Source organism: Misgurnus anguillicaudatus, chromosome 15 (genome assembly GCF_027580225.2).
Source record: "Misgurnus anguillicaudatus chromosome 15, ASM2758022v2, whole genome shotgun sequence".
Lineage (NCBI taxonomy): Eukaryota > Metazoa > Chordata > Actinopteri > Cypriniformes > Cobitidae > Misgurnus > Misgurnus anguillicaudatus.
Genome location: NC_073351.2, coordinates 249,671 through 267,765, shown reverse-complemented (window position 1 = coordinate 267,765; position 18,095 = coordinate 249,671). Strand labels below are relative to the sequence as shown.

General features: G+C 39.7%; 1 protein-coding gene across 11 annotated transcripts in view; it reads left to right on the top strand.

The window, feature by feature from the left end:
* The first annotated feature begins 884 nt into the window (after nt 1-884).
* Nucleotides 885-18,095, top strand: part of ppfia1 (PTPRF interacting protein alpha 1) — a 233,663-nt gene continuing 216,452 nt past the window's right edge. For 6 of the 11 annotated variants that reach the window (XM_055174015.2, XM_055174010.2, XM_055174009.2 and 3 more), the window contains exon 1: nt 886-1,665. The gene's annotated coding sequence lies outside the window, so the exon portion shown is untranslated. Of the gene's footprint in view, nt 1,666-18,095 lie in introns of all 11 variants that reach the window. The other 5 variants (XM_055174014.2, XM_055174011.2, XM_055174013.2 and 2 more) reach the window with 2 other exon arrangements.

Sequence of the window (18,095 nt, the reverse complement as noted above, 5' to 3'; positions counted from 1 at the left end):
TCTGTATTGGTGTTGATTTATTTGTACTGTGAGCTGTTTATATTTCACACAACAGAAACTAATTTGTATTACCACTTGATTTATTCATCCCAACATTTACTAAGTAACCTTTTCCAGTAACGAACAGTTCACCTTCGTTGATTCTCCTTATAAACATCTTTATGTAAATTAATTTATTGGTATTTAAGTTGCATCTATTTAATCCGGGATAAAATACGCGAACGTGATCTCTGCCTATGCTGACGTTTGTAGTCGACTGGACTGCGAGATTGGTGAGTGTCTGACTTCAAAGCTCTTTTTTCACTCCTCCCCTTACTGCAGCCGTCTGCTCTCGTCTGAATTTCAGGCAAGGCAAGCTGCATCTCAAACAAGCCTATTGATACCACCCCCTTTCCCTCCCTCTCCCTCGTATGTTCATGTGACAAATTGAATGTTGTATTCATATGTATGTACAATAAATGTTCATTAATAAAAATAAAAAAACGTCCCTAGTATACTTTCAGCTTTAAGACCGTCCTCTACATGTGTGCCAAATTTCATAACTTTCCTATGTACGGTTCTATGGGCTGCCATTGACTTCAATGGCGGAAGAACAAGAAGAAGAATAATATAATAATAATAATAATAATAATAAGAAAACTAACAATAACAATTGGGTTCTACGCCTCTTCGGGGCTTGACCCCTAATGACAACAACAACAACAAGCCAGGCCTGCTCCTCCACGTGTTTAAATTTATGCAGTCCTGCGGCAAGTGATCGGTGTATTACATCAGCGTATCGCGAGATCAGTTCAGGAGCTGAGGCAGGCCGCTCTGGTGGTACTTTGATGTCATACACCTCCCGGTCTGCGCAGAGCCTCATAAAATCCAATACACTTTTGATTTCCAGTGTGGGATTCATGGCGTCGTGACGTCAAAGCGTCCCGACCTCTCGCGAGCGCAGGAAACTGGAGCAACGACAAACGCTAGCTTTACATTTTGGTTTTACCTCAGTTTGTTCGCGTTTTAATTTGTTTTATGAGCTTAGACTGCCTAATGACAAACTGTTGTAGTGCATAGTACCGTGTAATGCGCGTGTTTCTCTCTTAAAGTACTTGATTTGTACTTTTACACCGGTGTTTCGCTCATGGATCAGATGCTGACGCGTCAGATCAATTCCCGCTAATAAACGCGCTTACATTCATGGTTCTTATCTATAACTTTTTCCCGGATGTTGCTTTTATGCGTTGATTTTAAACTTTTCAGTTTTTTAGCTCCTGTGCATAGATGAGGTTTATTTTTATTGCTCCTAGTTTTAGCTGCTAATGCTAACTCGCGCAGTCCGCTTCTGGAGTTTATGCATATACAGTTATTGATATTTTAGTGTTTTATATTTCATATATGTTTGTTTATGTATATAAAGCATATACATGTAAATATGAATCAGACGGGATTGTTTATGGATCAGTGATGTTTCTCCATCCGGCTCAGAGTGATGTAAAGGCCTCGATTATTTCTTTATTTTTTACGCTCAGTCGTCTTAGGTCTTGTCTAAAGTAATTTATTTAACTTCACCGATTCGTTTTACTCATGTCGTGAAGTTTGATCGTTTAAATGTACTGGCTGTGATTAAGCTCTACACAATAGAGATTTAAGGCAGAAAGGAACCCTGCTGCGAGAATCAAGGTAAATATATAACCCTTATTTTATGTTACATTTGCTGATCCATTCTGATTCTCTGTCTGTTTGGTCTGATCATCTCTCTTATTACTGCGCTTGGTGTGATTCTTCTCTGTCTGTTACTGCGCTGATCTGATCCTCTGCCTGTTATCGTTACTGCGCTGATATGATCCTCTGCCTGTTACTGCGCCGATCTGATCCTCTGTTACTTCGCTGATCTGATCCTCTGTAATAGTATAGTAACTTTGTCGCACAATTGTCGTATGAACCATGTTGGTTTCACAACATAGTTGAAGATGTCACATGGGAGGTGGAGTACTACTTAATCTGTTCAAACCGATTTAATGTCAGATTACTGCTGTAAATAATGTATATTGCACCGGACGACTGATTTTGTTATCGTGATTTAGTTATCTGTTTTTTTTTTAAAGATATTTATTTCATGTGCAAGTTCCTTCTTGCGTCACTCATCCAGGGATTCCCCAGGGTCTTAAATCTTGTGAGACTGCGCACATGTGCAGTTTTCAAATGCAGTGGCTTTAAGATGTAAAATATATATATATATTTTATATTTTATATTTAGAATGATGGATATAGAATGTACTACATGTTTTTTTTTACTTATTTTGTTCAAAAGCATGATCAACGTAAGTCTACATATTATAATAGGAACTATGCTTCTAAGTTACGACAGGTGAAGAGCTGTCATTCAAACCAGACAAAGTTTGCCATGCACCTTTGTGAATGTTCTTTTGAACTATGGTTTTGGGAAACACCAAATCCTTGATCTTCGTCAGTAACGACGTAACTTACGACTGTAGTTGGCTAACGATGCTTTTGGGAAACGCACCCCTAATTTGTCTGTCTACACCGCGTTCCAAATTATTATGCACATGGCTTTTTTTTCCAATACAGTCAGTAAGTTTACAAATTTCATCTTACCCTCAACCCTTTTACGACCAGTTGTTGTGAGTAATTGGGTCCCCCCGGGCAATTCGGTCTCCCCTAGGACCCCTCGCAACTCCATTGGCTGAAAAAACTCCTCATGGGTAGTTTTCTTAGCGCCTTATTACAATTCCTACAAAATCGCATTATGATTTATGTAGTTAGAACGTTGTTAAAATTACAATTGATGTCTTTTAAATTATATGTTTCATATAGTAGTATATAAATGAGACTATAGCCGGGAGATCTACACATTGCTTGTGTCATTTTATTATTAGTGGTGCTTGCATTTATGCAAAGCATCACTATTACTATTCGTCATACTTATTATTAGTGGTGCTTGCATTTATGCAAGGCATCACTATTATTATTCGTCAGGGATATTCTTCTTCTTCTTCTTCTTACATCCGGACACTTTTTTCGGCACGTAACTCGTCCCGCACGGTTTGTCGTAGACCCATGAAAGAGGGCTCAAATCGACCGGATTATTGAGGAGAGGTGTGCTATGACTTTTATAAGGGATCGGGTGCAGGATTTCTGAAAGGGGGGGCGTAAAACCACCCGAAAAATCCCATTGACTTAACATTGGGCCCAACTTTGACGGGTCATAGCTCCTCTCAAGGATTTTGTAGAAACATGTGGGTTACAGCATTTAAAGAGGGTGGTAGGCTTTGTAAGAACATACATCACATTAGGGTGTAAGCTGTACCCCTGGGGTGTAAGAGGCTCCCAAAAGTGCCCTAATGAAAAGTCAATGGGGCAAAATCCCATAGACTTAACATTGCAAAAACTTTGACGGGTCATAGGTACGAGTGAGGATTTTGTAGAAACATGTGGGTTACTAAATTTGAAGAAGGTGGTAGGCTATGTAAGAACATACATGACATTGGGGTGTAAGTTGTACCCCTGGGGTGTAAGAGGCACCCGAAAATTACCATTGACTTATAATGGGGCAGGAAACATGCCCATATAAGGGAATAAAACAGTTCCAGATGGGATATCTTTGTTTTACAGTGTCGTAGAGATAAGTGGGTGGGCTCATTTTACTCGGGCATCCAATCAGTCTTTCAGGATCATCCCAGAGCTATTAAGCCACGCCCCTAGCAACAATTTTGGGCACCCTAGCAACATCTCCCATAGACTGCCATTATAAAATGCCCCGATGGATATCTTTGCAGCACAGTGTCATAGAGACATGGGGGTGGGCTCATTTTACTCAGGCATCCAATCAGTCTCTCAGGATCCTTACATACGTATTAAGCCACGCCCCTAGCAACCACTTTTGAGCACCCTAGCAACATAAAATTCAAACAGTTATATCTCAGCATCAGAACATCGTAGAGACACGGGGGTTGGACCGTTTGACTCGTGACTCGGAGTGTAATCATTATGGGATGTCAATTTTTTCCCTAGCAACCAAATACAGTACCTTAGCAACAGAGTAAACAAAGCCTTATATCTCCGCATCAGAACATCGTAGAGACACGGGGGTTGGACCGTTTGACTCGTGACTCGGAGTGTAATCATTATGGGATGCCAATTTTTTCCCTAGCAACCAAATACAGTACCCTAGCAACAGAGTAAACAAAGCCTTATATCTCCGCATCAGAACATCGTAGAGACACGGGGGTTGGACCGTTTGTCTCGTGACTCGGAGTGTAATCATTATGGGATGCCAATTTTTTCCCTAGCAACCAAATACAGTACCCTAGCAACCGAATAAAAAAAGCCTTATATCTGCGCATCAGAACATCGTAGAGACACGGGGTTTGGATCGTTTTACTTGTAACTGGAAGTATAATCATATACTGTCCCCAGAAATTTGCCACGGCAAGCACCACTTCACATTTTCTTCAGGAAATGTACCTATCTAGTTTAGATTATTATACTGTACCATTTCCACTTTTGACTGTCTACTAATACAATTACTTACTCATTAATTACTTATACAAAACATGATTACTACATTGTTGAATCACACATTTAAATTATAATTATAAGCCATGATTACTACACTTTTACTATTAAAAATATATATTCCGTAAGGTATGTTAATAATTTACAAAAAATAAAAGTGTTGTTTTTTCAAAGCAGATGATGACACAAAAGTACTGACGTGTCTGCAACATGAATATTAGTTTATTATATTGTTTTTTTTAGTTAACTTTTATTTTAAAAAAATGTAATGTTTCTATTTTGTACAACATAATTAGCTTGCTAGCCGCGTATGCAGACGAGATATTGCAATGACACATTTTTGAGCAGGCATTAGTGTAGATACCAATCGGGGTCCTAGGGGAGACCGAATTGCTCGGGGGGACTGGATTGCTCATGACACCTGTCATCAATCCGGAAGTCGGCCATATTGGAGATACTGAGCGTAAACAATGCCATTGCACCTCGCTAGGGCTGCAGCTAATAAATACTTTGATGATAGATGCAGAAAGTACAACGTGCTGTTTCAAATTCAGTGTCACATCACAAAAAAAGGTCAAATTTACTTGTCGCACATGTGCGACTGGATGTAAAATTCAGTGGCACACTCTCAAATTTTGGTGGCAGTCTGGAGCCCTGTTAGGCTACTAACAAATAATATATAATTTCTGGGGTGAGCCTATTTGCTATGGTAACAACCTGTGTGTGTGTGCGCATGTGCACCTGTGTTTGTGTGTGTGTGCACTAGGGATGCTCATATCAGTTAATTTTCCCAACCGACAACCGTAGCTTCTAAACCGAACATTAACCGTTAACTTATAAGATTTTAATATGAAATTGTCATTGAGTAAAAATACAGTTGATGGTTGTCTGTGAACTAGTAAAAACAAAAGATTTAATTTGAACGTGCAAACAGCAGCGACAGATCAACAACAGAACCAGGATTCATACATTATCAGATATTCACGCAACATTACCTTATTAAAAAGCACGGGATCAGTCCAGAGGATTAATATCCAAAAAGGGCAGATTGTCTCCGTTTCATCTACCACAGTGGTCATTTCTAAAGCAGGATGCTTTTCAGAAAGTTTTGCTTTTGCGTCGTCTTTCTCCGTTTGTGCAAAAAGAGAGATGTTTATGGACAGGGTCAGAGGCCATCAGCGAATGTCTGTCCGGATGTCCGCGAGACGGACCACGTCATCTTGCGCGGACATGCGCGCGTCTCCGTTCAGCTTCCAAACTAGGGCTGTGTATTGCCAACAATTTCCCGATACGATACGTATCCCGATACAAGGGCCCCGATACAATGCGCATCACGATACAAGACTATTTTGAATTACATTTTTGTTCAGAATTTAGTAACATTATTATTATTATTATTATTATAATTATCTGTTTATTATACATTGAATAAGCAGTGTTGTAACAGTTGGGTTTTTGCCATTCATTTATTAGCTATTAGAAATACTTAAAATACCAGAGTTAGTACTTTTTAAACGCAGTTTTACAAAGATGGTGCCTTACTCTTGTCTCTTATTATTCTACATCTATGAATATATCTATAAACATGCAGTCAGACTTAATACTATTTAATAGAAACCAGATTATTAATGTGACAGTTATAGTTTGAAGTAGAGGTCGACCGATATGCTTTTTCTCTGGCCGATGCAGATTTTTAGAAATCAGGGCAGCCGATGGCCGATATGTTTGGCCGATTTTCTATATGTACATAATAATCAAAATGTTCTCATCATTAGCAGATATTTTAAATGTAAAAATGTCACTATTTAAGTCAAAGTATTAATAAAAATTTTTTATTTTTTACAACCTCCTTTGCACCATGCATTTATCAGACACTAGGGATGCTCCGATCGATCGGCCAGAGATCGGTATCGGCCGATCACGGCATTAAATGACTCGATCGGTCCTCGTTAAATTTGCCGATCTCGTGAACCGATCTTTCTGTTTACTTTTGTCATCATATGGCTCCTCAATGCGGCAGCAGTTAGAGACCATTGTTACGCAGTGAGAGCATTTTTATAACCCGTGGCTCATGAGCAACGTGCAGATGTGCATTTCTCTCTATGCCTTTACAGAGATATGTGTATTTTCTGAGGACGCGGTCCGGTCCTAACAGCACGACCCGTCTTCACATCCCCATTAAACAGCGTATACAACACATATCTATCGCGGACAATTGCATCCTCATGTCAAAAGTTTATTATTTGCATGCGGACGCGGTCCGGTCCTACAGCGCGAGCCGTCTTCACATCCCCATCACACAGCGTATACAACACATTTCTATCGCGGACTATTGCATCCTAATGTCAATAGTTTTTTATTTGCATGCGTTTTAAAGTTTTGAGCGTTTAAACTTTAATTTTCCTCACAGCTGCTCTCGTCTGCATACACCCGCCGCGCGCACACACAGCAGCCTGTCATCAGTGCACGTGAACAGAGCGATCTCTGTCAAGTCTTAAAGCTACAGTAACCTAATTCATCTCTCAATAAAATCACTCTCTGCTCTTCACTAAAGAACTGTTGTACTTCATACGAATGCGTGTATATTTAATTTATACAGTAAAGACTGTGAAGTGTTTTCATTAGATTTTACAGACATACGCCTTTTTAAAGGCATATTAAATTTCTCTTTGCAGAATAAATATTTGTTGTGCTAATTTATTTGATTCTCTATTAAAACAATAATATACCTAATTACTGCAAGTAATATAACAAAGGCAACATCTGTGGTATTACTTTATCTAGAAAAAAAGTTAAAAGTTACAGTCATCAAAGAGCTTGCATATCAGCTTGAAAAATTGGTATCGGCATTGGTATCGGCCGATCACGAAGACAACAAATCGGTGATCGGTATCGGCCTGCAAAAAACCTGATCGGAGCATCCCTATCAGACACAGATATAACCTGACACTCTGTCATATAATCTTTGATCAGTTTTTACCATGGCTTTTATTGCTTTGTAGGATAAAATCCTTATTTGGTAGACCTTATAAAATATTTATTCATCATAAAGTTAACATAGTAAATGTCTATGTTTTTTGGTTGAGACTGTTATTTAGGGCAAATCTTTCTAAACACATTTACATTCTCATTTCTGAGGTGCTATAAGTGACTGATTGTGCTGACAGTGACGTCTTGTGAGTTTAGTGTTGGGACAGATCTGTTGTTTCAACCGTTCATTCAAACGAATCCGTTCAAAGGAGTCAGTTCGCGAATCGGACGCGCTGTGTTGTAATCCAGGCTGAGCACCGCAAAACTGTAAACAAAGCGTTACTGTAACAACACGAAAAACATTTCCTCTGTGTATATGATTTGGTCTTCCGACCTTTCGCCATCGAGTCAGTTTTGTTTTGAGTAATAAAAGCAGCGAGACAGAAAGCGTGCGCGCGTGGCTCTTCTCTCTCTGTCACGCAAACAAAACTCATCATCACTCATTAATCACATGAAATGAGCCTAATCTTTGCACGGACGGTGCACCGCGAGACATAAGCCCGTCGCGCTGTTGTACTGGCTGCTTAATTCGCGCGATCCCGCAAAGCTGTTTGTGAACAAGGCATGGCTGCACACACACGAGACGGGAGCGATCTGCTAAGTTGCAGCAAGAGGCAGCGTCACGAGTTCTACAACAGCGCTTAGGTGCCCGCAGATGCGCCTGCCTATTAATCGGCCTAATTTTGCAGCTAAATCGGCCAAAGCTGATTTTTTTTTTTTTATTGGCCAAAAATCGGCCAATAAATCGGCCGGCCGATAAATCGGTCGACCTCTAGTTTGAAGTAGCTCTGTATCTCTTCTCTAGACGTACACTTTTCACATGCATATCTTTGTCGTGTTTCTTCTCAAATGCATTAGTACTGTTTTATAAGAGCATGGCTAATAAAGCCCTTTGCAGTAGTATAGGCTAAGATATCTGCGCTTTCATACTGAACTTATTGACTTTAATGCGCGCGCAAGAGAGAGAGCGCAAGTACGCGGCTCACTATGCAGACACGTGCGCCAGCGAGACAGACACGCAAAGTGAAAGTATGCCCCGCTACCTTTAACTCTACATACTCTGCGGGACACATACGTCCTTTCCAAATGGATCACGGATCAACAGCAATTTGTCACGTTACTTTCAAAAGTGCATCCGAATCGATACGGAAGGTGCTGTATCGATGCACGCATCGTCAGGCGTCCATGACGATGTATCGTTGTATCGATATTTTGAACACAGCACTATTCCAAACACGCATACAAATTATTTCTCATACAAATGATTACTTTATTAGACCGTCAGGGTAGCAATAATTTGTGTAATTTACAGGACATTCACAAATTAAAGATAGAAAAAGTGTCGAAATGTCTGTCGGCTCATGACGACACGCACCATGTATTAACAAATATTTTTTTATTTTAACTGATAATGTTAATCGGTCATAAATTCTTACCTTCGGTTAATGGTTATACGGTCAATGTGAGCATCCCTAGTGTGCACGCGTGCTGTGCGTGAGGAAGAGTGACCCCCCAGTCAGACGTTCAGTTGCTTCATTGCATTTTGGTACGGCAGAAATACATACATTCATTTTCAATAGAACGCTGCATTTGGTTTGCATCACTTGCATTGCAGGGCATTTTAGGTTAAGTATCTGTTCGAAAAATCACAACATCATGTCCCGGTGTATACAGTGAATGCATGCTGAAATTATTGTTGCGTGGCTAAGGTTACATAAAAGTTTAAGCATATGTGATGCATTGCGCGATCGGTCTGACTTGCGTAAGAGAGAGACAAGGGTGCATGCGTGTGTGTGAAGGGGTTCTTTTTTAAGCTATACTCTCTTGCAATAGGGGTTATTCGATCTACGTCATCAATGTTCGCGGCGGCCATATTGTTGACATAGAACTGTCAGTCTGTCAATTGACAAGCGAGGCAGCGTGGGTATTATGCATGGTATTATCGGTGTAATTTTTTTTAAACCATGTGATGGTGTGTGGTGTAATCACTGATCTGAATAAATGACTGGATTGCGCATGACGTCACAACTGTGAAGCCACCGCGCCGCCATGTTGGTATACCCAAACATTCCATAAAATCAATGGACGCGATCAGATTTTAATGATAAAACATCACTTTACAAGTCTTCGTTTTTATATCTGAAGTTACCCTGTACATTATTACAACACAAACGTCCTAAGCATGTACATAGTTATTTACTGAAAGTTGTACATTTTAGTTTTTAATCAGTTATTATACATTCATCTTCATTACAGGATCAGATCAGCAGACAGACCGCAGCATTTAGTATTAATGACAAACGAGCTCATTCTGAAATCTATATAAATAATCATACTTTGTACCGTATGTGCATGTAATAATTTACTGGTTTTCTGTTATCTAAACTTACAAGTTACCTAAAATTATTTAGAGAAATAACGCTGACCTTTCAAAAAAAAACTTTATTTATACCCGTGTCATTAACAGAACGCAGCAGAAACACTCACCTTAACGTTTTTTTATCCATTTTCCTGCCCGATTAAAACATAAACATTGAAAATAATAGAGCCCGACCGATATGCGTTTTTTTCGGGCCGATGCCGATACAGATATTAGGGAGTAAAAAAAAGACCGATAACGATATATCGGCCGATATTCTTTATGTGTACATTATAGTTCAGTATATACTACAGTATATTATACTAAAGTACTGTACATAGAATACACTATATACTTTAACATAATATACTATGAATAAATACAATGCAATGCAATGATCACTCACAAATGTGGTGATCACTCACAAATGTGGTGATCCAACACTTATATTGATGTGACAAAGATATGTACTATAGGCAAGAAGTTAACAATAAACTTTATTATCCAAAATTAGTTGGATATCAGTGCACTAAACAGTAAAATTGACTTATTATAAATAACTTTAAAACACAAAGAGAACAAAATATATAAAACTTGCATCATTTGCAGTTTTGACGAGAATAACGTTATAAAGAGAAACTTATGAAGTCATTGATTATTAGCTTTACAGTAAGTTGTGTACTTCACAAATTAGTTAGCCACTCACAGTTACGAAGACAATGCTTGACGGAGCACATACTAATGTACGCTGTGTTTAATGTTGTGCACAACGTTTTTATAACACAAACCCAGGGGTCCGTGCAAACTTTAGACTTTAATAAAACTAATGCGTCTTCGCTCCGCCTCTTTTATTTAGCAAGGGTGTAGAGTTGCGCGAGCTTATTGAATCAATTGCTCTGAAATGAGCGTGTTAACTAACAACACAAGCAGCAGTAATCTCATATAGTGTTATATAAGTGCACGGCTGCGCGTAGTTTAAATGTGTCATTTCTCCGTCTCGCGTCATTTCTCCCGCTTGCGTTTTAACTCGCAAGTCGACAAAGAGACGGATTAAAAACACCAAATGTAAGCGGGAATGCGTCTCTCTTGTGCATTTATAATGCAATCGACCAAAGCGCGTCTTAATACCAGGTGTAAAAAATGTTGTGAAGAAGACACTGCGTGACTGCAGCCACCTGAACTGAGAGACTGACTGACTGAAGTGAAGGGGGTGGGGGATTGGCTGGTGTCACTACAGTGAGTGATCTGGGTCGCCATTAGCAACCAGTATGGCGCACTCTGCTGGACAAACAAGTACTTACATCTTTCAAATGCATTTAATGTGTTCTGTAACAAACGTTCATATCGGCGCATATCTGCGGCTTATACGCCGATACAGATATATCTGCGACATGCTCATATCGGCCGATAAAATCGGCAAAACGATAAATCGGTCGGTCGGGCTCTAGAAAATAACACCAGAATTAACAGTTAATTTACGTACACATATCCGAAACCTAATCTTGCGTGACTGATACGCTGTAAAGCGGGTGAATTTAAACCATGATTTTGAATGGAAGTCAATGACACCCTCTGACGGTTGGGTATACCAAGAGGGCGGCTCGAACTCTGCGCTGGCTTCACCTCACGCTGTTACGTTAAGCGTTCTATGCGCAATCCAGTCATTTATATAGATCAGTGGGTGTAATACACGGATGTTCTAACAACAGCAAAAAGAACCCCGGAATTAGTTTTTATGCGATACCGACTGTCAGAAAACATGAAAGGAAGGAGACAGAGGAGTTGAACCAGCGAAGGAGAGACTCCCCACAGCAAAGTCTGTCCCCATCGTTTTACCCCAGGTAACGTTAGGGATATATGCCTCACAGCAAAGTCTGTCCCCATAATTTGATCACATATGGTTAGCTGTAAGCAGTGGCTGAAACTGCTCTTTCAAATAAGCTGCCATAAATTGAGACAGTTATTAAATTAGTATTAATAACTTTATGAACATAATAGGTCTGGCATTGATACTAGGTAGGGAATTAAGGCCTGTTCACATTATAACGATAACTATAAAAAATATAGTTTTGAAAATCGTTTTATATTAAACAGAATAGCGGAGCTCACACCAAAACTATAACGATACGGATACATCATTGGGATCACTTTCTGAGCGATTTTTCCCACCTGATGAAGGATAAACCATTGATAGCATTAAAATCTATTTGAACTTCAAGTGCACGAGCACTTAAAATGACAGTGAGCTCATTGCTGAGGTGTATAACATTAGATTACCTCCAGTTGCTGTGAAAATTGACTACTAGGGCTGGGACAACGCGTCAACGTAATCGACGACGTCGACGCAAAAAATACGTCGACGCAAAATATGCGCGTTGATTCGTCAGACCCAAAAAGACGGCGCCGTAGAATACGTCACACCCAAAAAGGCGGCGCCGTAGAATAGTAGCCACGCGAGTGGCTCCAGTTCAAGCCGGTTTCACACAGCAAGTGTGAGCAGTACGTGCGGCGCGTGTTTTTTTCAGCGCCCATGTTAACAAGCATGCACCCCGCCGCATGAGCAGCGCGAGCTCGCGGCTCTGTAGCAACAGTGCTGCAATTGTTTCTGCGTCGGTTCTGCTGCGCTGCTCATGCTCAATTAAAGTGAAAGTGCTTTGTTTATGGTTGAAATGCTCGTGGATTGACGCGAAAAAGTGTCATTTTACCTTAAAATCATGAATGTGAAGTGTGTTTTAAACAGTCATGACTTTGAGCAATTTAACAGAAAGCAATGAAATATGTCACTGTTGCCAGAAGACTGCGCTTTCATTCACTCTCTGTTAGGGGTGGAACGGTACACAGAAGTCCCGGTTCGGTTCGTACCTCGGTTCAGGGGCCACGGTTCGATTCACTTTCGGTACAATGGAGGGAAAAGCAAAACAAAAATGAAGAAGGCATTTTTTTTTTAGTACTTAAGATAATCTTAAAAACATAGGTGTCCTTATCAGTGTTATTTTGAGATGTCATGAATATGAACTGAAATGCATTTAACATACTATCTCGTATTTCAAAAATGTATACCACTTTAAGTAATCTTGTACTCATCTTTCATACAAATATGGGTTCAAATGTATTACAAGTGTTACCTAAATACATTTTATAATTACATTTTGGCCTTATTTCATATTATTACACGGCTCTCTGGAATGCTTGATTCTGATTGGTCAGTTGAGACATTTGCAGGTTCGTTCTTTTCAAATAATAACCGCTCCAAATTAATAACGCATAGCCGGACTACTTGCACGAGTGAAATCGCTCCGCGCCAATAAAGATCAATAAAGATTACTGTCTGTTTGGCGCCATCTTGTGACAAACACTGGACAACCACGACAAGAGACAGACAGCTTACTGAGACTGAACTTGACAAAATAGAGCATGACAGCTACGAAGCCAACACACACAAAAATACAGAATGGGGATTAAAACTTCTCAAAGACTGGCTAAAAGAGAAAAAATTGAGAGAGACAAGTATGAAGCAGCGGATCTTAATAAGGTATTACGATCATTTTATTCATCTGTGCAAAGTTTCGCGGAAGGATAAAAATGTTAATTTAAAACAAATATGCCAATAAAATGTTTAAAATTCATATTCATGTCCAGTTTTTTTCTTATGTGGCAAGTAGCCGTGTAATAAGCGGGATAATGTAGAGGCAGCCGGAAGTTATTGGGAAATAAGCCCCTTCAGTGTGATACAAGACCCTCCGCTTCGCGTCGGGTCCTGATCACACTGTCGGGGCTTATTTCCCAATAACTACCGGCTGCCTCTACATTATCCCTTACTTAATGTACTAAAGAACAAAAAAATAGGCTTGTAGGATGAATTAATAGGTGTGTACGACTTCACGAAGCGCTGCAAGAAACGACAAGTGGATGACGTCAGAGTAACGCGAGAGCGACTTGAAATCAGCCTCCTCCGCAAGATTTCTCGCGGTACTCTGACGCTGATGGCGCTGCGTAAAGTTGAGCACGCTTAAAAAAACTGAAAGCAGCTGAACTCGACAGGACTGCCCTGCGTATGCCTGTTGTATATAGCAGGACAATTTATCTCCTACTTCTCAGCGTGAGAAATACAAAGTGTGGCGTTTGAACTGACTGAAATGCGTGTGTGTCAAGGTGAATGCGTGAGACTTGAGAGCCCTGATTAGATGTATTTCCACTCACATACCTAACAACGCCGACGCAAAGTCCTCATCTTTTCCACCACTCTCTCGCCTGTACTATTGTAACTGACTGGAAAACTGAAGTTTTGCCAAACTTGCGATCTTAAAGAGGCTGGCGGAACACCACCACTTGCGATACTCGCTGTCGGCTGCTCATTCACTGACTGGACCGGCGTCGATGTGACAACAATGCAGAGTGCCAGAATGTAGACGGGCTCTGATAGAGCGCATACATAGGCGGAGCTCGGCTGCATCGGCGCCAATCAGAGCTTCAGAGCTAAAGCGGGGCAACAGATTAGCTGTCCATAAAGAACCCGCGTATCTAACAGTAGTTCCGCATTACATTAATTATTTTGCACGCAAGTTTTTTTATTTTCATACCGTGTATTCTCCGTTTAAATTAATGCACCGAACCGTGACCCCCGTACCGATTTGGTTCGAAACGAATACATGTATTGTTCCACCCCTACTCTCTGTACAGCAGTAAATGAGTCCTAGTCTATCTAAACAAACTTAAGAGAAAGAGATTTAATAATATATGTGTTTCTTAAGTCTATAATTGTGTTTATATCTGTCATTAAATGGACTAGAACAGCACGAAAACAATGTGGATTAAACAAATCAAGTTATAAAAGTTACACTGACCATCAAAAGGCACATTGAAGAGGTTTTGCTCATAAATGCATGTAAAATAAAGTAATTTGAACTTGAGATTTTTATACTGTTACTAAACTGCACAGTATGAGCTGCAAACGCTTATTGAATGCTACCTCTATACAAGTGCAAAATAATGCATTCTTAGTCAGTCTTTTTTTTATTTTGAAATTTTAAGAGCAATGAACATATATTGAAATGTTTACATTCAGATATGTAAATCAACGTATATAAATTGCTATTAGTTAATTAATGGGGAGATAATCGAGAATCGAATCGAAGTCGAATCGGACTGATAAAATGAATCGTTAGATTAATCAATGCATCGAAAAAATAATCGCTAGATTAATCGTTTAAAAAATAACCGTTTATCCCAGCCCTATTGACTACGTAATGCTTTTTAATCTATTACATTAACTAACTGTTATGCCAAAAGGTAAGAGATTACACAAACTATTAGATTTACTGTTTAGAGTTACGCGAAACGCAGCGTGTTGCGGACATCTGCAAAAGTTTTTATTACAAAGAAATATTAAAGGCAAGTGATTTGCGCGAGTGCCGTGAGCGAATTAGCATAAACGTATTGTTTGGTTATGTTGACGCTAATATAGTTATCGTTATAGTTTTCGTTATAATGTGAACGGCCCTTCTGTGCTTGTTTGATGAATGCGGATTCTGTATGAACGATATAGTTATAAATATCCGGATAAGTTATGGCTGGCAATAAGGACGGATCTTTACTTAAGGCTATTGGGTCTATTTGATATGGTTCCACAATAATCAAGCTCATATTCTCTTAATACAGACGAGATGAAGCCATTAGGCTACTGCTCCCCTCGACTCAAATCTATGTGCGGCTAGGGGCAGGACAGATGTCATATCAACAAGATGGCCGCGGTTAGCGACTTCCGGTGTTTGCGAATAAGCCCTATAGAACGTGAATATGTTTACTTCTAGGGCTGTGCCAATACATCGCGTTCCCCATTAAAAAGACCTGCTTGAAATCGATAGTGAATCGCAAGGCTCCGATTCTGTGTTTCATGCACAGCTTTAGGCCTGTGTTTCGATTCAAATTTCAAGAATTGATTCGATTCCGAATCACAAGATCTTGAATCGATTATTATTGTTCGATTCGATCCGATCTGATCCAATCTTCGAGATTTAGATAAGTGTTTTTGAAAAAAGCCAGAAATGGTGCCACATAAAGGTGGGTGGAGTGACCAAAAATCTATTCCACATGAGTCATTTTATTTCACGGTAAAGGTATATTTCATGGTATACATGTTTTTCAGTTTATATTGTTTTTGGATTATAAAAATGTGCAGTTATTTGCCACTCACTATTAGGGGTGGAACGGTGCATGTGTTTGTTTCGAACCGAATCGGTGCGGGGGTCATGGTTCGGTGCACGAATTTGAACGGAGAATACACGGTATGAAAATAAAAAAAAACTTGCGTGCAAAATAATTAATGTAATGCGGATCTACTGTTAGATCCGCGGGTTCTTTATGGACAGCTTATCTGTTGCCCCACTTTAGCTCTGAAGCTCTGATTGGCGCCGATGCAGCCGAGCTCCGCCTATGTATGTGCTCTATCAGAGCCCGTCTACATTCTGGCACTCTGCAGTTTTTTGTCAGGTCGACGCCGGTCCAGAGTTAGTGAGCAGCGATAGTGAGGATGGCAAGTGGTGTTCCACAAGAGTTAGACGCTCCGCCAGCCTCTTTAAGATCGCAAGTTTGGCAAAACTTCAGTTTTCCAGTCAGTTACAGTAGTACAGGCGAGAGAGTGGTGGAAAAGACGAGGACTGTGCGTCGGCGTTGTTCAGCAGTTGTTGGGTATGTGAGTGGAAATACATCTAATCGGGGCTCTCAAGTCTCACGCATTCACCTTGACACACACGCATTTCAGTCAGTTCACACGCCGCCACACCTTGTATTTCTCACGCTGAGAAGTAGGAGATAAATTATCCTGCTAATATACAATTAATGGACAAGGCGCAGTTCTGTCGAGTTCAGCTGCTTTTTTAAAGCGTGCTCAACTTTACGCAGCACCATCAGCGTCAGAGTACTGCGAGAAATCTTGCGGAGGAGGCTGATTTCAAATCGCTCTTGCGTTACTCTGACGTCATCCACTTGTCGTTTTTTGCAGCGCCTCGTGAAGTCGTACACACCTATTAATTCATCCTACAAGCCTATTTTTTTGTTCTTTAGTACATTAATATGAAATAAGGCCAAAATGTAATTTTAAAATGTATTTAGGTAACACTTGTAATACATTTGAACCCATATTCGTATGAAAGATGAGTACAAGATTACTTAAAGTGGTATACATTTTTGAAATACGAGATAGTATGTTAAATGCATTTCAGTTCATATTCATGACATCTCAAAATAACACTGATAAGGACACCTATGTTTTTAAGATTATCTTAAGTACAAAAAAAATGCCTTCTTCATTTTTGTTTTGCTTTTCCCTCCATTGTACCGAAAGTGAATCGAACCGTGGCCCCTGAACCGAGGTACGAACCGAACCGGGACTTCTGTGTACCGTTCCACCCCTACTCACTATAGATTTTAAGTGCTCACCACAGTTTTAAAATATGGACAATTTAAAGTTAATAATGTTAAAGTGAAAATGCCCAGAGGATAACAACAGATTAAGTCTTGATAGACAGAATCTTGAGTTATTAATTTTATAGACTATTGAAGCTATAGTATGCATTGTATTTTGTATTTATGCATACATTACATTAAAAATAGGCAGGATGTAAAATGAACAGGTATAAATTTATTCCACAAACCTACAGACAGGATAAATATCTGTATGAAAGAGGGAGCTCTAGATATAGATATTAAGACGGGTGCTATGGAGTGATGAAGTCTGTTTTAAGGTCTTGACGCTCTTTACTTTCTATAAACATTAACATTTGCGTCTCTTTCTCGTCTTTCTGATCAAAGATGTTTGTACTATAAACGAATTAGGTGTCAAACTACATCGCTCCAGCAGCACACGTGTCACTGATATAAACGCGAGTTTTGTCTTAGCTTGCTTAAAGTTCAGAAAACTTTACAACTATTATTATTATTATTATTATTGTGCAAGAAGAACTCTTTATTTGGCGACCCGTTGTACCTCTGCCCGTTAGAGACCGGCTGTATGAGCACAGAGGGAGGGGGAGAGAGAGAGTTTCGCTGAAGACCCGAGGTAGATTCACTGGCGCTTATTATAAAAACTACACAAATAACTCGTTCATTTGTTATGAGTGGATTATTTTACATATAGATCGCAGCTTTGAGCGTTTCTGGAGTTTTCAAAACAACCGCTTGCTTAATG